We start from the raw sequence: 17,788 nt of genomic DNA on the forward strand, positions 1-17,788 counted from the left end.
TTGTATCTCCAAAATGGTAACTTTACAGAAGAGAAGGAATAAACATTCTTCATTTTCTTAAGTAAAAATTAAAGTAACAAGATTTTTGTAATTTTAGGCCATTTCTTTTGGTCCATTCATCATCATTTTTGTACACAATGTAAAGGATATTTCGTTTGAGAATTATGCAGAAATGTTACAAAAATGGATAATATAGAACCACAAATTATTTAAAAAATATTTGAATGCATAAAAGGTTCCTTACAAGGTTAAAAGGTTGTTCTTTATGATGGAGAAATTTTGGACATGGTTTTCTTTTTATTTTTAAATAGTTCTATACAGCACCAAAAAGGTATTGCTACAAGTCATAGAACCCCCTTTTTTTTGGTGTCATACTCATTCTTCTGCATCTGTACTGGATAATCTCTTCCTTAAATGGGTTTACATTTCAAATGTTTTTTGCTGTATTCTAGTTGTGGTAAATTACCCAACAGCTGGTGTTTCTGCCTGGTTGCAAAGCCTAGTAACAAAGCCCTTTTTAAAAAGATGAGCAATTCCAGGACCCAGAAACAGGGATATCAAAGTTTGGAAAAACACAGTATCCAGCAACGCATGTTAGAACCTTTGTAGGTTAAGGTACCTTCATAATTCCACCATTAGCAAATAAAGGGGGAGTAGAGTACTAATACCATACACAGTACTACTTATGCACATCTTTTAATGCTTAAGCTGAAATACTTTCATAAATCAAACATTAGCAAATGAAAGCAAGGGAAAATATTAATGACATGCACAATATTACCTAGAAATATCCTGTTTTTCTAAATGGATAACCCCCTTTGCACCAAAAATGATCACATTTTTTTGCTTGCTCAGAGAAACAGACTATTAATATGTTTATCTGAGAGTATTACATTGTGAAAGACAGCCTGGTTTAGTATAAAAACTTTGTTTAGTGAAGAGTGCCCTCTAGTGGTTGACACATGTCATTAAGAGCAGAGGAACTGGACCACTGTTTCCATATCCCCACTCTTTATTGGTGAAACTCAGAAAATCAAGTAATCTGTAAAGTTATTCGAACAGTCCTGCGTGACTGTGTGACTGTGAACACAAAGCGTGTGATCTCTTCTATTTGACTCTTCAAAATATAGAAGGCATTTACTAGATTTTTGCTTCACAGTAAAATGATGTTTGATATTTAAAACTAAGCTAAATCCTGTCTTATTTACCGTGTTATTTACCATCTTGTAATGCTTGTGGCCAGGCCAAGTCCAACAGGCGAATTGTCTCAAGCTTTTCTGCCCACTCTCTCTAAAGGAACATATTTAATAGAGATTTGGTGAACAGATGGCAGGCCTGGTATTTTAAAACTGTAGGCCTCCTTCATCTCGTCTACTAAATATTACTAGGAACATTTTAAAGGAGGATTTCATTCAGATTTCATCCCTCATTAAATTAGTGACATCCTACCAGGAAGAGTTAAGACGAAATTATTATAACGGATAACGGGGACCATAAAAATTCCTTCTTCTCTGATCTCTTTGTACTATAGGGGTCGTTCATTTACTTTTTCTTAAATAAGGGCAAGAGATCGAAGACTTGTATGATTGGCTGGATCAAGAAAATCTTGATTTCTTTTTCCATGCTAGTAGGATTTCGGGATTTAGAGACCTCTCTGGTGGAAATGTGGAAATGTGTGTGTGTGTGTGTGTGTGTGTGTGTGTGTGTGTGTGTGTGTGTGTGTGTCTGTTGGCTTTGTTTATTCGAAATGTCACTATTTCCTTCACTTATATGAACCTTTCTACCGAATAAGTTCAACCTGTTCAAAAAAACAACTAAGTACTCATACTTTAGATGATGTATTTAAACCCAATGCATTAACTGACATAATAATAAGCTAAATATATACAAAATCATCCTTTTTTATTTTCTGTTGTGAGGTGTCTGTCCAAAACCTTAACCCATAAATTTCAACTTGTGAAAATAATACTTAATTTTTTCAATGTTTTTTCAATATATTTTTTTTCTTTCAAAGTTGAAAGATTTATCATGAGTTTAATTTTTATTTTTTATTTAAAAAGCTTTATTTTAAAAATGCTGCCCCACATTTTCATGTCACTCTGAAACCAGCGCTGCGTCCCAAACCGCATACTAGCACACTAAACAGTATGCAAAAAATATGCTATTAGAAGTGCACTTCAGTGTAGTATGTAAAGTATTGAATTGTGTGGTTTGGGACACAACACTGTTCCTCTAAAATGCAGGGCATATGAGTTTTAGTCTATAGGCCGAGCCTTATTTTAGCCACTGCCCTGTATTTTAGAGCAGAGAGTGAGAGTGCATCCCTGTTCCTCAGGGCCACATGGTGAGAAGGTAGATCTCACTGAAGTAAATGTGTCCCAAATTTGAAAATCAGTGTATAACCTTCAAAATTGTCTTGTCTGAAACACATATTTTCTGCAACTAAATCAACATTTATTTTTTAATGGAAAAAAATATGTATGTGCGGCTGTTTAAAGTGGCTAATTTTGAGCATAATTTAAAAGCGCTAGCCAGTTCATGACTAGCGCTTTTAAATTATGCTCAAAATTAGCCAAAATTGTTACTAGTGAAACATTCGGTAGTATTATGATTGTTTTGGTAGTGACAAAATGGAATGTCCAAACATTTGTTTAAATAAACATAATGAAGGTATAGTGGCATTCAAAGCAAAAGAATTTTAGTCTAAAATCCAAGTCGGTTAAATGTCTGAAATGTGTTTGACCTCGGACTTGGAACCAGTTTGGTAGGATGATCCGTATGTTCCCAATGTGGCATTGGTAAATGATAAGGAGCCAAGATAGATTTTTCCTAGTGGACATTGTGTCCGGCTGGATTTTTTTACAAACTCACACTGCTGTGAGTGATTTTCCATAAAGAAAATGAGAAATGATTGGAGGTCATAGTTTTTTAGCTTTTAGGTTAGATTAACTACTTCATCCAGGCCATGTTATCATACTTACCATCACATTGTTTCCATTTCCACTCTGCAGCGCTCCCCTCCACCTTTCTACATCAAAGATTGTTCCCATGGTGGTCATTTTGGAAAGATTGCTGAAGTAGTCAGGCAGTGCTGGGAAGAGGAGACCCATAACTGAAGCATCGATCTCCTCATGCTCTCCTTTCACACAGTGCACTCCTCCCAGGTGAATGAGGCTGAATGATGGTCAGCAGTTCCTTGTTACTGAAATCAATGTCCAGCAGTGCACAGAGTATACTAGAGTCTGAGAATAGGAGCACTACAACACTAAAAACTGGGTCTGGATCTGTGTGAGTGTGAGTTTGCAAAGTCCATTAAACCAAGGAGAAACACACATAGTGAATGAAGACCCCATCAGCTCCCATCCGATTCGATACACTCAAAAACTGAAAAATACTTTTCATTTTCATTTTCACTGTTCTTTTGATTCTGGTGAACGCTTTTGTTCTGTGATTACAGGTCCTTCACCACTGTGTCATACTTTTCATACAAAGAACATTGGTGGAGCTCTATGACTCATTTTAGATATCACAATATAGGTGTGGTCCAATACACTAAAATATGACATGGTAACCAAAAACTTTTGTGCTAACGTGTGCTGTTAATGATAATGTTAGTGACATATGACAAGCCATTTCAGCTTCAAATCCGAAGATTTTCATTATCAGAAATTCAATTTGAACAAGTAAAAATACTATAAGTACTGATAAATAAACCTGAGTTATTTTGATGATGTCATTGCCAATCCGGCCAGACGCCTGCTATAGCACTATGCACTTTTGGAGGAGCGGCAGAGACCTCTGGTGAGAACTGCATAACGCTTTACGGCACCACGTCACACTCCAACAACTATGGCTCTTCAGCCAACTATAAGAAGAAGCCAGCTCAGTATTCCCAGCATGGACATCATGGCAGAGGCTGCCAAAAGACTGAAGAAGACATCGTCAGAGGAAGTGAGGGAGAGAAAAAGAGAGAGAATGTAACCTTATCTGTGTCATCCCTGTCTTGTTGTTTTTCTGGATGCCAAAAGTCATTTAACCTCAGTCTTGTTTCAGGCTGGCATGCAAAGAAATAAATTCATCCCGTGCCAAAAAGTTTTGTCAGTCTTTATCAATTACACACCAAATAAGCCTTAAAAGTTTGCAACCTCTTGTAATAAAATCCTTTAATATCACTCCACCTTGTAAATCAACATGGTTCTTTCTCTTCTGATGTTGTCTTTGCTGGTGTTGTGCCTGATTCTGTCTCGCCTGCAGAATCCGACTCCCCTTATCGTGCATGCCTGTCACGCAGGCATATGGACGCTACAAATTACACTCATGATTTCTGTTATTTACACATAGAAACATCCAATATCACAAGTGTAATATTTACCATTCATGCCTGCTTGACATGCGTCAATGAGAAAGGGGTCGGGTTCTGCACCCTTCAACTCGTCCACAAATGCTTGTGTACGTGGGGGGGGCTCACAGTGTGATTTGTATTTACAACAGTGGTGTAGAAGTGAAATACACTCTGCATCTATAGGGGGAGCCCAGAAGCAAAAAATACCCATTCTCGTGTAATGCTGCTTTAAATGGCACCTTTTAAAGTATGCTAATTGTTTGATTGCTGCTCCCCTGCTTATGTTGTCTCAGAATTTAAATGGCCCACACCCTATATTTTTCATGTATTTTACTTTTTTTCCCTTAAGGTCCACTTAAAACGTTTGAGTGGGTTTATATACCAAAACAGTAATAATTCTTTTTTTGCATGGTTATTTTCCAACCTTTCTTGGCAGACGTCACAATTATTTTTTCAGAATAATTTCCATATATGGACTGTAGTGACTAGGGAGTGAATGGTGTGTTATAAAACTAACAATGTTTGCATAAAAAATTGATAATTGGAAAATTTGGGTTTCCATTAGAAAGAGGGGAATACATCCTCGTCTAGTCGACACCGGATGCCAAAACAATAACACAACACAAGCAATATGAGTAGATGATAGGATTTTACAATTAATATACAATACTGACCATAAGAAAAAGATATTTCTCCTAAAATGTACTAGATGATACAAGCGATGTCCAGCTCTCTTCCATGAGATTATAAAATTTCTTCCATTTAACCATATTAGCCGCAAAGAGGTGTGTAAACTTTTACTGGAATAAGGAAATTCTCCCGACTATTATTCAGTGGATCTCAGAGGTTACTTGTGCATACTTCCTGAAAAATTAACCTTTGACATGAGAAGCAAATCACAGTTTTTTTTTTCATAACATCTGGGACCCTTGACTGTTCTGATGTATTATATACTGAGAGAATCTGAACTGTTTCTCCTTACAAACTATTTATGTAACATTGGCTGGTATAGTGTACTGACAAACAATACACTAGCACATTTCTAGTTATTATAAATGTGTAATAACATACTATGTAATAGTTTTAAAAATGTTCCTTTCCTCTGCAGTTTGTTCATTTTATTCGAGTTTTGTCTGTATTTCCCTGTTTTTCTCTTCCATGTCTTCTCGGACTGTATTACAGTGCTACACTACTCTCCATCATTTTGTTCAACTTAAAGAAATAAAAAGAAATTTTAAAAAAGTACTGTAAATGGTGCTGTTTTTTTTGTACATTTTGGAAACTTCTATACTAGCAGTTATAATTTTGCGTGAATCCAGTTAAATTTTGCTTGGTGGGCACATCAGGAAGACCAGAATCAGTTCTATAGAGTGGTCACTGATGTCTCATCTATTACTAAGACCAGTGTTGATCCACTGCTGCCCAGCAGTAATATAAATTGTTATGTGAAAGTCCTTAAATCTTTTATGCATAAATAGGCTTGTTGTACAGTAGTTTATTGTAACACATCTACTTTCCTTCTTCTTCATAATTTTCTCCAGCATAACAAAGCCTCTATTGCAAAAATCATTGTTCTCTTTGTCTCTCCCTCTCACTCTCTCTCTCCCCCTCTCTGTCTCACACACAGTCCCATTCAGCTCTGTCACAGCTGCCGAATCTCCGTCTCCTAAATGCATGTGTGTTTTGCTTGATGATGGCCTCCACAGCAATTTGAGCTTTCTCATTACAGCCTAAATGAGGTGCTGTGGCATAATTAGTCTGCAGTTGAAGCACAGGCTGTCTTGCTTACAGCATAGAGGAGTGTGTTGTGCTCATGCCTAATGACTCGAGGACAATACAAAGGTTTATGTTCATGCTCAATTTCCAGGAATAGCGACTTAGGCATTCATCTCCCTCTTGTTAGCATGTCTGCAATTTTCCCTCTTTCACCTGTGTGTGATGTCTTTGTGTCTCTTGTCATTGTATCATCTTGTAAATGTACTGATCAAAACAAAGCTGAAGTGATGTCAGAAGCAGATGGCAACATGTTCTGTTATAAAAGATTCTTTCTTCTTCTTGATGGGGAAATAAAGGTTTCTGGCTCTGGGTCATACTCTATTACGTGCCAGTGGATCAACTTACATCACTTGAGTTCTGCATGTACACCTGGTTACTAGAATATTTTACGTTAGATTTGGTATTTAGTTGTGTGCAATGGCTCAAACAGGCTATAAACAGTGAAATAATGTAAATAATAGGAATGCACAACCGGAATCAACAAAGATCAGAATCACCTGATTTTTGCTCAGAACAAATAATCAGCAATTGGTCCATTTATTATTTTATTTTTGGCTTATCTGTGTTGAAATTTATGGTAAATAATGTGAGGTTACTGCTAAATCTATACCAACATGTCATAGCATTCTTTCCATGTAGCACTTTATTTAACATTGTAACTAGTGTTACTAGTGTTTTTCATACATTCACTTAGACCACTCAGTGGGAACTTTAGGGTTTAAAAAGGCTAATAAATATAATCATGTTTAATTTCCGCTGGTGAAAAGACCTGTTTTGTTGATTTTGTGAAAATAAATTAACATATTCTCTACACAGAACAAACTTACATGTGACATTTCCATGTAAATTTTAGTGCACAATTTTTTTGCTGAGTTTAATATATTGGTGGAAATAAAACATAAAAAAAGAAAATGTGCCAAAACAAATTTTATGCTTTTTTTTCCCAGTACGTTAAATTCAGCACCTAAACAGTGATTGTGCATTAAAATATGCAAAAATGTGTTCTCTGTAGAGGATGTATTTAACTTATTTCCACCAGCAGCACTGCTGTGTCTGATCCACTCGTACCAGCACAACACACACTAACACACCACCACCACGTCAGTGTTACTGCAGTGCTGAGAATGATCCACCACCCAAATAGTACCTGCTCTGTGAGGGTCCATGGGGGTCCTGACCACTGAAGAACAGGGTAAAAGGGGGCTAACAAAGTATGCAGAGAAACAGATGGACTACAGTCTGTAACTGTAGAACTACATAATGCACCTATACAGTAAGTGGAGCTGATAAAATGGACAACGAGCATAGAAACAAGGAGGTGGTCATAATGTTACGCCTGATCGGTGCCCATGTCCACTACAACTTTACAAACACTCAAAGTCATTTGACTTCACACTTACAAATATACAAAAATACAAATGTACTGATAAGCATGAACAAAGATATGTTTTACAGGAACAGACGTCTCTCTGAAGGAGGTGGAGTTCACAGCAGTGGCTCTGTGGATCACCTGGAACTCGCTGCGATATGTTTTGCTAACTGCAGCGGCCGCTAGAGGGCAGCAGAGATGACTGAATGTGGGGCTGTTGGCCGGATGGGCTTTTCTAGTCGCTGTTATTTGTCAAAGGCAGAACAGATGCAGCTCTGGAGGAACCCCGGGGGCGGCAGCGGCTCTCTGTCGTGGAAATGGAAGAAGAATAATTCCGTGGTGTCTGTTCGTTGTTTCAGGGACGGAAATAGAGGCTTGCATTATGCATTCCACGGCACTCCCCAGTGTGAGCCCTGGCAATCAAAGAAGACAAATATCGATTAATCTTACGGCCTGTTGGTGCTAGTCCAGACTTTTTTTCATTTACTGGAGGCTTCTTCTCGGAGAAATAGCTGTCCTCCGGTCAGTACGTTTAAAGTTCAGTGCAGGGCGGGTGCGCGTTCAAATTTCTCTCATTATTCATTGTTAGTATTATTATAATCAATATTTTTATTTATGAAATCAAACAGCAAAGTCAACCTCTGATATTAGCCAGCCCTGCTGAAAAAAAACATAGACTCCATTAAAAGTTTCTGTTGGTTTCTGCTCTTGTCCAAATGATATTTTCCTGGTGGGTTGATTTCACAGTGTAACGGATTCAAATGGTTTACCAGGTGCTCTGGGACTGATTCCAGTTGCGTTTTGTGGTTTCTTAATGGGATCGAAAGGTGTCCCACAGGAAACTCGTGGTCTCTAATGGCACTCATTAAGCCGATTCCCATTAGAAAGGAGAAGCACCAGGTTTCAATCCTAATGGTTATAATAGTCTTTTTCCAGCAGGGAGCATATGCCCTGCACTGAATTGGAGCTGACTGTGGACAAATTTGCTCCATGAAAAATTCACTTCCCTTGATATTTTATGCTCTGATACATTTAAAAGACAAATCATCATATGCGAAGTGAAAGGAGCATGAATAAGTGCTTGTGTATTGCTCGGTGAATGGATGTACTGCATGCAGCCATCGCCATGTGCGCATCCGTCCAGCGCATCGCAGTGAGCAGGGAGGGCGAAGTGAGACAGGTTTTTTTTAACCCGCACGATTTTTTTTCCGCCCGTTTTCCACGTCCTGCGCTATGATTGGCTAGTAGTTCACTCGCCCGCTTGTGGGATTGGCTAGTAGTTCACTCGGCGCCTGTGTTTGGGAACAGCTGCCCAATCTCAGCACAGGAGGCGGGGCTTGTCGGAAGACGGGCGGGAAAGAAACGCTCGAGCCAATGGAAATATTCATGCGCCTGAGCATCTTTTTTTTTTAACGAAACCGAAAAAGGAGCTAGTTCACCGCGGAGTCCTCTCCGGCGGGGGAGAGAGTGTCAAAATGTAGTCGGGGTGAAGTTTGCCGGAGGTTACTCGTTGTCTAATGGACCGTGTGGTTGACGTTTTCGCCTGGACGGGAACAAAGTAAAGGTAATTAAAGAACCGAGAAGCGGAGGCTGGCTTCGTTTTGAAGTTTTGCTTTAACTTAGCTAGCGTGTTAGCTCGCTGGTGTTGTGTTAATGTGACGGATGCGTTATTGCAGTAAGAGGCCTACGTTTGTATCCTTTCAAGAGCTTTAGACGCGAAAAATGTGTGAGGGATAATTTTAAAAACAGTCGTTTTGGTCTGTCAAAAAAAGCAGGGCTGTTTTGGTGCAGTAGACAGGTTTTTTCCAAAGTGAACATCCTAGTGGGACCCCACTTAGTAAAAACCCCTTTTCTGTGCTGACCCCACCACAGATGTTACTGATTTCGTGGTGGACTTTTGTTTTTTTCTTATTTCACGGCGTGTGGCGAGTGTGCAGCGGTGAGACCGTAACGGTTTTTCAAATGAATTCCCAACGGATGTTCCGCGTGAGAAGCGGCGCGAGCACCAACTGTTCTTGCTCTCGCGAGCGACGTTCTGAGCAGCGGACTGTGCTGTGGGGAGCGCGTTGCTGTGGTTTTGTCTCCGCTCGGGTTTATAAAAAGCGCCTGGTAGTTTCTGCGTGTTAACATGGATTTTTCTTCGCCGAACATATGCAGGTCTGCGTTGTTGTCGTGGTTGTTCTGTGTTTAAAATCCCACAGTCACGCAGGCTTTCACTATTTTCGTCCTAAGCTCTTATAATTGCATTACTAACCTGTTGCATTGATTATTTCTTGCTGTCCCCCTTTGATCATTAATTTTCCATGTTTTTTCCAGACGTTTCGTTACAAATATGTTAATCCTCTTATTATCCCTGGGTCAATTTGACAGTATACAGTGTTTAACGTCTCTAAATGAATGAATAACATCATTTTTTGTTTCATATTTAATGACTTTTCCTTATTTAATGGGGAGAACTGGGTAAACATAAAAATAACACAGTGGCCTGTACACATATTTTATGCATCACTGTTTATCTGTATAAAATATGAGAGATATCTGTGTTTTACACACATTTGTTTTGGTTGTTTTGGATGATATTGAGGTCACTATAACAAGCAATTTTATAACCTTACCTCTGCTGTAGGGCCCTAACCTAACCTAACCCAACATAACCAAACCTAACATAACCAAACCTGTAGTAGTGCAAGAACCACCGATAGCTCACACGACATGGGGGAGAGGAAAACATAATTCCCACCAGAACTTTGATATTTCCCAAAGGTTTAAATTGCTTGGGTCAAATTTATCAAGAAGATGTGAGTAAATATGAAGATAAGAGGAGGGTTAAGAACCTTTTTAGTTCTCAGTACAGTATAAGACCCCATTTGTTCTACCTTTTATTTTGAACTCTTTCATTCTTAACATTGTCCAATTCATACACCACTACATGAATGCTATACTCACAGTGTTAAGTTCTCTACTGCCGTGTGTATCCTGAGCATGCCTCTCTCTTAGTAAAAAAGCAGTGTGGGTCTAAATATCATTAAGCAAGGAGCTCATGGGAAACTGAAGCTTTATCATGAACTCTCATCGCATAGCTGTAGCTTAGAGAATGCTACATCTGTACACTGCAGTTTGCTTTTAACTAGGTGTACTACATTACTGAATGGTTTGGTCTCGTTCTTCTCTGGTACACCCTGGAGGTAGTAATTACCACCTCATGTTGGGAAGTGATAACCCCTGCTTTCTTGGCAGACATTTGCATAATCACATGAAGTGCTGACACACTGCCTCTCCTATTTACTGTAAAAGCTGAAGTATGTATAGCAGCTTTGACATTTGGTAATTAATGAGTTTTTATGGGTTCACATTAAAAATCACCCCTTTTTGTCATAATTTGTGCTATAGACTGAGGTTTTAATGTTGGGTCTGTATCACAAACTCTTAACATATAACACAGATCAGTGTGGTCCTTAAATCTTGTAAGATCTGCAGAGAAACACCAAGCATGTAAAAGCACTGCATCATGCAAAACAGGTGAATAGATCTCAATCTTTATTCTGAAGTCAGTCTAACTGTGACCTGAGGTTAATAACCAGCCTGAGTATGAAGTAGAGGAGTGGAGGGATTCTGAGCTGAGTCATACAAAGCAACATGTAATCCAGTATTAAGGAACTGCATTTTTTCTTGCTGTGTTTCAGACAAATTTGTTACAGTTTATACCTTGATCAAATAAACACAATGGAAGAATAAATGACTAAATGTAAATGAGCAAAGCTCCGTCAGAGGGGCGCTGATGCTGACAATTTCTTTGTTATTTAGTCAGACACAATTCTGTGTCCGAGCACTTGCCAATTAATTGCTTTATCCAGTCACTGAATTTAATTAATTTCCATTGAGTGGCTGGAAGATACAAGAAGGCAGATAGGAGCAGGAGAGCGGGCTGGCGGTTAGTACTGGTTTTATGTTCCTACTGTGGGGTTGAATTTGTGGGTGATTAAAAAGCTGCACACACTCTCTTACAAATTGCACAAAGAAAAAAAAATGAGAGCGGTGCCAAGGGTCAAAGCTTTTTATAAGACAAACCCCACAACACTTAGTGGAGCAATTTAAGACGTGGTTAAGAATTGGTTTATGCTGTTAAATGCAGGGCTTGTTTTGTCTTTATTTACCTATTATTTTACTTATTATACTGATTTTTGTATATTGTATTCATGCAGAAAGTGAAGTCAGGACTAGTCTGTTTCTGATCTCCATAAAAAAGCAAGTAAACAGGGAGAAGTGTGAATGCAGTGCAAATGGGCTTTAGTGACTCACCCTTTATTTGATTGTATCATGTAAGTGTGGACTTCCTGTAGGGCAAGTTCCCTTCCTGCCACGCAGTGGCTTCAGTGGCAGTGTGCTGTTGTTGAGGAAGATGGATGGCCTATCAGCATACTCACTTAACCCCACAACCCCTAACCCCACCCAGCCCCCACAGTCCTCTTCACTTTATTAAGTGTGCAGCATTAATTAAATGCTGCTATGGACAATTAAGAGTGCATTATAGACCACAGCATACCTATCAATGGTCCGTAAAAGCACTAGACACAGGATCTCTTGTAGTTTTTATTTTTTTTAGAAAAAGTATCACAAGCACATGAACTGTTAAATAAAATGCCTTTTCTGATATGTAGCTATAGTTCTATTCCCACATCAGTAATAACTGCATAGCTTTAGTAATACTGTGCATGTGTTTTGCCTCCTGTATATGACTCAGGATGCACAGTACAATGTGAGGTTGCACCGCTGGATGCCATTTCTATAAACAATCATACATCAACAAGCTCATAAAGGCTCCTTATACTGCATACCTGCACTCTGTTTTGATGAGATGTTAATAGCAGAGAATAGCAGAGAATATATTACTGTATTATTCCAAGAAATAGAGTTTTAGTCAGGAGCATTTTGTCTGTGTGAATGTGTGTGTCAGAATGGAATTGGAGGATAGTGTAAGAGCTGTTTTACAGGGAAGCTCGACTAAATGCACTGTCACAAGCAGTAATGCTCATTTCCACTGGGCTCCTGATCATTAGAATGATAATCCTTTTCTCATTACTTTTCCTCTTTACAACGCTTTTACACAACTTTGGCAGGCATATTAGAGGAGTGATAAAAGAAGCTCCAACAGACATTTTCATCCGCTTACTCACTCGTACAGACATACAAGCATTCATGTTGGTGCTGTTCAGTACGTCATCTATACTAGGAGTGGGCGATATGTTGTGCTGGTCTGAGTGGCTCAGACACAGCAGTGCTGCTGGAGTTCTTAAACACTTCAGTGTCACTGCTGGACTGAGAATAGTCCACCAACCAGAAATATCCAGCCAATAGCATCCTGTGGGCAGCGTCCTGTGACCACTGATGAAGGACCAGAGGATGACCAACACAAACTGTGCAGCAGCAGATGAGCTATCGTCTCTGACTTTACATCTACAAGGTGGACTGACAAGGTAGGAGTGTCTAACAGAGTGGACAGTGAGTGGACACAGTGTTTAAAGACTCCAGCAGCACTGCTGTGTCTGATCCACTCGTACCAGCACAACACACACTAACACACCACCACCACATCAGTGTTACTGCAGTGCTGAGAATGATCCACCACCCAAATATTACCTACTCTGTGAGGGTCCATGGGGGTCCTGACCACTGAAGAACAGGGTAAAAGGGGGCTAACAAAGTATGCAGAGAAACAGATGGACTACAGTCTGTAATTGTAGAACTACAAAATGCACCTATATTGTAAGTGGAGCTGTTAAAATGGACATTGAGTGTAGAAACAAGGAGGTGGTCATAATGTCATGCCTGATCGGTGTAAATTGTCATGATAATGCTAAAAATAATCATATTGCTCACCCCTGATCTATAATGGTATACCACCCAGTATTGATTTTAGTAGCAAACAAGCATTCTTTTCCATAAAATAGCAGTGTGTCGTTCGCAAATCCATTAGAAACACACTGTTTAAGGTGTATTGCAGTGTGTTTTTTTCAGAAAAGAAAACAGAAGAAAGCATTTTTCTTTAGTAACTTTATTAACCCCATCAAATCTAACATTTTACTATTAATACATTTAAAGATTTTGGCTTTGTCCCCTTTAACTAATTAAAATGTGCCACTAGAGTAGTTATTAAAAATGCATGTCCATAGTTAAATGGATCAGCATGTGGAATTGGACCTTTATTTGTGCTGTTGTGTTTTCTATCACCAGATACTGCCTTTCATTATTCGATGCACTGCAGTATTTTCCGAATGAGCACACAAGCACATTCAAAACAGAACTTGGATCTGTAAGCGCTTATTATTGATAGATTGTTTTAATCAGAGTAACAATAAAAATGACTAATGTATGTAATATATTCATATTCATGTGTTTGCTTGATTAAAAAGGTCATTTGTAACAAACAAAAAGACATCACATTATTAATGGAGCAGAGTAGATTAAACTACAGAAATAACCACTCTTTTGCATTGACCTTAAAGGGCTAATGCAAACTTAAATATCATCTGATACTGTAACAAGTATCACATATATATTTGGTTGTGTAGGATGACAGTGGGATTAAATTTTATCAATACCGCTAATTAACTGCACTAAATAGCCCATTTATGCACAAAGACTTAAAAAATATGATAAGGAAATTGGCCATAGATTTTTTTTTCCTGTTTGACAAAAATAGCTCAAATTTTGTGTTGGGCCTCTTTGTGGCACTGGCTATGTTTGAAAATTTTTAATAACCCTTATATTTCATATTTTCAATATTATTAAGTTGGAATTTTGGAAAAAATATAATAACGCAATAACGCAAGGCAGTAATATATCTCATAAATATCACATATATCCACTATTTACACACATACACTATATTGCCAAAAGTATTCACTCGTCTGCCTTCACACGCATATGAACTTGAGTGACATCCCATTCTTAATCCATAGGGTTTAATATGATGTCAGCCCACCCTTTGCAGCTATAACAGCTTCAACTCTTCTGGGAAGGCTTTCCACAAGGTTTAGGATTGTGTTAACTGGAATTTCTGACCATTCTTCCAGAAGCGCATTTGTGAGGTCAGACACTGATGTTGGACAAGAAGGCGTGGCTCGCAGTCTCCGCTCTAATTCATCCCAAAGGTGTTCTATCGGGTTGAGGTCAGGGCTCTGTGCAGGCCAGTCAAGTTCTTCCACACCAAACTCGCTCATCCATGTCTTTATGGACCTTGCTTTGTGCACTGGTGCGCAGTCATGTTGGAACAGGAAGGGGCAAAACTCCCCAAACTGTTCCCACAAAGTTGGGAGCATGAAATCGTGTCTTGGTTTGCTGAAGCGTTAAGAGTTCCTTTCACTGGAACTAAGGGGCTGAACCCAACTCCTGAAAAACAACCCCACACCATAATCCCCCCTCCACCAAACTTTACACTTGGCAAAATGCAGTCAGACAAGTACCGTTCTCCTGGCAACCGCCAAACCCAGATTCGTCCATCGGATTGCCAGACGGAGAAGCATGATTCATCGCTCCAGAGAACACATCTCCACTGCTCTAGAGTCCGGTGGCGGCACTTTACACCACTGCATTCGACGCTTTGCATTGCGCTTGGTGTTGTAAGGCTTGGATGCAGCTCTCTACGCACTGTTCTTGAGCTAATCTGAAGGCCACATGAAGTTTGGAAGTCTGTAGCGATTGACTCTGCAGAAAGTTGGCGACCTCTGCGCAATATGCACCTCAGCATCCACTGACCCCGCTCTGTCATTTTATGTGGCCTACCACTTTCTGGCTTAGTTGCTGTCGTTCCCAATCGCTTCCACTTTGTTATAATACCACTGACAGTTGACTGACATATTTAGTAGCGAGGAAATTTCACAGCTGGACTTGTTGCACAGGTGGCATCCTATCACAGTTCCACGCTGGAATTCACTGAGCTCCTGAGAGTGACCCATTCTTTCACAAATGTTTGTAGACGCAGTCTGCATGGATGGGTGAGTGAATACTTTTGGCGATATAGTGTATTATTGTAATGTGATTTGGTTTGATTCAGATGTTTTGCATATTTTCATGAAAAATTTATGTTCTGTTTATCACAATTTGGTACATTCTCATGACGTGATAAAATGGGCCAGTATTTCCAGAAATGACCATGAACATTTTAATTACCAGCTCATACACAATACACATAAATAGTGTATGCTGTCAAGGAGAACCCAGTACATTTCACTGGGAAGCCACTCTGTATTAGAACAGTTGTTTCCCTGAAATCCTTCTTTGTTGTCTTTTTTTTCACACTTTTCTTTAAACACGCTCACACATGCATACATATGCGCAGGCATGCAAACACACACTCACTCCCTATTCTTTACACACTTACACCTGAAGAGTGGTTATTTAGTGTTGTATGAGGTCATTTTGATTATTTGCAAACATTTATACACAAGATTACCAGAAGGTACATCTACCTTGCATCAGCATTCATTGTCCATTTTATCAGGTCTACCTAATAGCTCTACTATGTAGGCAAACAATTATATACCATAACCCACATGTTGCTGCATAATGTATTAGGCCACATTTCATCTTTGGTCAGTTTCTGTCCACAGGACTAGTATGACCAGATATTATTTGGGTGGTGGACCTCTTCCCGGCACAGACATAGTAGTGGCATGGTAGTGTGTTGCGCTGGTACCAGGGTCTCAGGCACAGCTTTGTTGCTGAGGTTTCACTGCTAGGTTGAGAGCCAGAGACCAGCAGTGGTGCTGTAGCCAGATGCTGGCCATTGATGAAGGGGTAAAGGATGGCCAACGCAAACTGTGAAGGAGAAAAGATGAGCTAACGGTACACTTACAAGGTTTACCAAGAATATAGGTGTGTCCAGCAGGTATAAACTATGCAGTGTGTAAAAACCTGTAAAAAAGTGTGATGAATAGGGAGTGTGTGTGTGTATGTGTGTACGTGGTCATGCATGCAGGCATGTGTCTGTATATGGTGTGCATATATGTATATGCTTGAAGGAAAGTGTGAAAGAAAAAAAAAGTAGGATTTCAGTGAAACTTCCCATTGTCTTCCCATTTAGATTTATTGGATCCTTTTAGACAGCACTCTTTGTGTGTTTTTTGTGTGTGTGTGTGTGAGGTGGTAATTGAAATGCAGACAGTGAGTTGTTGAGTTATTGGCCCATTTTATCACATCTTGAGAAATTAGGAAGTTGTGATAAACAGAACATAGTTTTTCATGGAAATGAAAATTTGCAAAAAAAGGAACTCTATTGGACCAAAGATAAAAAAGTACAATAAGAAAACTGGACACTACAGCCAAACAGTTTGACCAATTTCGATTTCGTTTTCAGATTTCAAGATTCAAGATTCAAGATTCTTTATTGTCATTGCACAGGGTACAATGAAATTGGGTAGCAATCCTAATGGTGCATGAACAAAAAAAGATTAAACTAGGACTAAAGCAAAAAATATAGGCTAATGTAAAAGCCTATATTTGCCTATAATGTAAAATGCAAGATATTAAAAGAAAGATTATATAATTTAAAATTATTTAAAAAAGTAAAAATAGAAAATTAAGCTAAAATAATTTAAAGTAAAATTATAAGTAAAATAAGTCAAATAAAGAGAGTGGATATAAAAGAATGTAGCAGCTATGGTATTGCACATGAGGGTATTGCTCATATGTGAAAGGGAGTACTTCTATTTACAGTAAATATAAATATAAAGTGCAGATGAATGTAAACATCTTTTAATATCCCTTGAGTATGATTTGCAAAGGTGCTGGTAGACACTCTATTCCTGTGTTGTTGGTGCCTGGATGGAAGTGTGCAGTGTCAATGTTGTGCAGTGTTCAGTTCTCTTATTGCACTGGAGTAGAAGCTGTTCTTAAGTCTGTTTGTCCGTGATATGACGGACCTGTAGCGTCTGCCTGATGGTAACAGGACAAATAGATGATGACCAGGATGAGATGGGTCTTTCAGGATGTTAGCTGCCCTGCTGAGGTAGCGGGTCCTGAAGACCTCCTCCAAGGAGGGCAGCGAGCAGCCAATGATTTCTGGGCTGTGCTGATGACTCTCTGAAGGGCTCTCCTGTCTGCTGCTGAGCTGCTGGTCTACCATGTGGAGATGCCATATGTAAGCATGCAGTAGTAAGACACCAGAGGCTTCTCTTACAGGTCGTTTTTCCTGAGGATTCTTAGAAAGTAGAGTCGCTGCTGTGCCTTTTTCACTAATGCCATGGTGTTGGTGGACCAGGAGAGATCTTCAGCAATGTATATGCCCAGGTACCTGAAATCAT

General features: G+C 39.1%; 1 protein-coding gene across 1 annotated transcript in view; it reads left to right on the forward strand.

The window, feature by feature from the left end:
- The first annotated feature begins 8,894 nt into the window (after window positions 1-8,894).
- LOC118822604 (kelch domain-containing protein 8B-like) overlaps window positions 8,895-17,788 on the forward strand; it is a 116,008-nt gene continuing 107,114 nt past the window's right edge. The window contains exon 1 of the mRNA XM_036591760.1: window positions 8,895-9,051. The gene's annotated coding sequence lies outside the window, so the exon portion shown is untranslated. The remainder of the gene's footprint in view (window positions 9,052-17,788) is intronic.

This window comes from Colossoma macropomum, unplaced genomic scaffold, assembly GCF_904425465.1.
Source record: "Colossoma macropomum unplaced genomic scaffold, Colossoma_macropomum, whole genome shotgun sequence".
Lineage (NCBI taxonomy): Eukaryota > Metazoa > Chordata > Actinopteri > Characiformes > Serrasalmidae > Colossoma > Colossoma macropomum.